This window comes from Myotis davidii, unplaced genomic scaffold, assembly GCF_000327345.1.
Source record: "Myotis davidii unplaced genomic scaffold, ASM32734v1 scaffold147, whole genome shotgun sequence".
Classification (NCBI taxonomy): Eukaryota; Metazoa; Chordata; class Mammalia; order Chiroptera; family Vespertilionidae; genus Myotis; species Myotis davidii.
This window is the reverse complement of record NW_006383010.1, coordinates 3,582,747-3,586,041: the sequence shown is the minus strand read 5'-3', so window position 1 is coordinate 3,586,041 and position 3,295 is coordinate 3,582,747.

The window sequence follows — 3,295 nt, the reverse complement described above, 5'->3', positions numbered from 1 at the left end:
GTGAGCGCCCCGGGAAGGAATGTGTTTGGGCCGGGCCACCTGGCCCCACAGCTGAGGGCCTGCTCCGCACAAGGGACGCGGGGAACCTTCAAGCATCTGATTAGGAGGAGACCGATATCGCCGAACTCGGTGTGGTCCCTGAACGAGCAGCCTCGGCACTGCCTGGGAATCCCAGTGAAAATGAAATCCCCAGGCCCCACAGCGGGCCGCCTGAATCCGAAAGTCTGCGGGTGGAGCCCAGTCATCTGGGTTTTTACAAGCGAAAGGGATGGTGATGGTCCATGGCGACTTCTCAGTACCCTAGGTCTGGGAGTCTACTGCTTTCCTGTGCCAGGTTTTAAAAAAAACTTTTGTAAAAAAAAAAAAAAAAAAAAAAAAAAAAAAAAAAAAAAATCAACTAATACACGTGAAGATCAATTTGGCTTTATTAAGTGATTCCTACATTGGGGAGCATCCCATCTGGCAACCAGAGGACTCTGGAGGAGTTGTACAAGGTGGAGGCTTTTATAGAAGAAGAGTGGGGCAGGGAAAACATTGGGAGAGCAAGACTTCTCGGGGAGGGGAGGGCACACGGGTTTTTATCATGGAGATTGCCTCTTCTTTCTATGGGGGAGTGGGGTGGAGAGCCCACATGACCGATTTTTCATTTTTAACATTGTTTCTTCTTGTGGCACACATAAACTAATTACTAAAAATCTGCAGCACTACAAAAATATATATTTTTTGCTGATCTGACAAAAAATAGATATAATTTTGATTCATTCACACTGGACAGCTATTGTGTTGGCTGTTGTCATTTGTTTTTAAAGTTTGTTTTAACTTTAAAACAAACCTTAAAACAGACCTCAGCTCTCCTATTTTGCAAGCATGTCAGGAGTAGGACTGCATTTTTGTGTGTGTGTGTGTGTGTATTTTTTATTAACTTCAGAGAGGAAGGGAGAGGGAGAGACAGAAACATCAATGATGAGAAAATCATTGATCAGCTGCCTCCTGCATGCCCCTTACTGGGAATCAAGCCAGCAACCCAGCCATGTGTCCTGACCTGGAATCCAACTGTAACCTCCTGGTTCATAGGTCAACCAGTGAGCCACACCAGCTGGGCTCTTGTCATTTTTTATGTGACAATCTAAGGAAAAAGAGATCAGTGCCCCTGACTAGTCAGGTTTTGCATGTCTCAAAAATTCTCACAGCACACCAGTTGGAAATTGCTGAATTACCTCATTGGTGTTAACAGAAAATTTTAGATTGGTTCATTAAGATTATATTTCTGGAGGGAGAACCAAGATGGTGGCATAGGCAAACACCTGTACTTGCTGCCTCCCACAATCACATCAACTAAAATACATAACAACTATCATCTAGAACCACGGGACACCTGGCTGAGTGGAAGTACTACAACTAGAGAGGTCAATCAGAAAGTTCATTGAGACTGGTAGGAGGTGCGGAGGCGCAGAATGGGCTGGCACCCAGGTGTGCTGCTTTTTTAATGGGGAGGGAAATACAAGCTCCCACTTGGTCTGAGCTCCAGTGCCAAGTGAGACTCAGGAGGACCCAGACACATACGAGGAGAAACTGGACTGTCTGGCATCCGGGCAGGAACACGGGGGCGGCTTTCTTCCAGATGGAGGTGCTCACAGTGTTCCCATGCTGGGACCTCCCCGGTGCAGGGCTGACTGGCAGCCATTGCTGTTTGCTCCACCCTGGAGAATCCTGAGATACCACCCTAACCAATGTACAACCCCACCCAAGCTGTGCCCAACGGCTTTTGCATATGAATGGCCTGTCCTTTCTCAGCCTAAAACCTGTCAAATGAGCTGCAGCTGGGTCTGGGAACCCCAAAGCTATCAAAAGAAAGCCTAAGGCCGCACCAGCACCAGCCTGCCTTGCTTCACAGCTGGGCCTTGTCTGGACACTTCCAAACCTGATACAAAGAGGAAGAATCTTCAGATCTCTCTGTAGCTCCTTCTGGGTGGCCCTAGGCAGTGTCTGACTTTGCATCTCCTTGGAGATCTAAGAGCCAGTGTACCCACTGGTCAGTGTGAGACCACACCAGATTACAACTCTCCACAGCCATCAGTGACACACTCAAGGGGCAGACTCAGTGAGCACCAAAGCCCCACTGAAGCAAGTCCTGCTTTATAAGGGTGTCTCCTGCACAGCAGCTCTTCCATTGTAGACATAGCTGGTCCTCACAGCCAATTGGCCTGGAAGTCAATTCCTCCCAGTGATACCAACAGCAGCCAAGGCTCAACTACAACAAGACTGTGCACACAGCCCACAAAGGGGTGCACCAAGAGTATCCACCTCAGGTGATTGAGGAGGCTGAGCCACTGGGCCCTATCAGACACTTACTACACAAGGCCACTCTATCAACTCAAGGAGACTTAGCAACTACCCAATACATAGAAACAAACACAGGGAAGCAGCCAAAATGCAGAGACAAAGAAACATGCCACAAATGAAAGAAATGGAAGAAAACAAACTACTGAATATAGAGTTCAAAACCACATTATAAGGTAACTCAAGAATCTTCTAGAGCCCTAGCTGGTTTGGCTCAGTGGATAGAGTATCGACCTGTGGATTGAAGGGTACCAGGTTCGGTTCCAGTCAAGGACACATGCTCATGTTGCGGGCTCAGTCCCCAGTGGGGGGCAGGCAGGAGGCAGCCAATCCATGATTCTCTCTCATCATTGATGTTTCTATCTCTCTCTCCCTCTCCCCTCCTCTCTGAAATCAGTAGAAATATATTTTTTTAAAAAAAAGAATCTTCTAGAAACCTCTGAGGAACTTAGTGAGACCTTCAAGGATCTTAGTGAGAATGCCAAAATAATGGAAAAGAACCAGTCAGAAATTAAGCATACACTGACTGACATAAAGAATAATATACAGGGATTCAACAGCAGGATAGAGGATCCCAAGAGTCAAGTCAAAGATTTGAAATACGAAGAAGCAAAAAACACCCAAACGGAAGAACAAAAAGAAAAAAGAATCCAAAAATATGAAGATAATGTAAGGAGTCTCTGGGACAACTTCAAGCGTACCAACATCTGAATTATGGGGGTGCCAGAAGAAGAGAGAGAGAGAGCAAGAAATTGAAAACCTATTTGAAGAAATAATGACAGAAAACTTCCTCTACCTGGTGAAAGAAATAGAATTACAAGTCCAAGAAGCACAGAGAATTCCAAACAAGGGGAATCCAAAGAAGACCACACCAAGACACATCATAATTAAAATGCCTAGAGTCCCAGACAAAGAATCTTAAAAGCAGCAAGAGAAACACAAGTACCTACAAAGG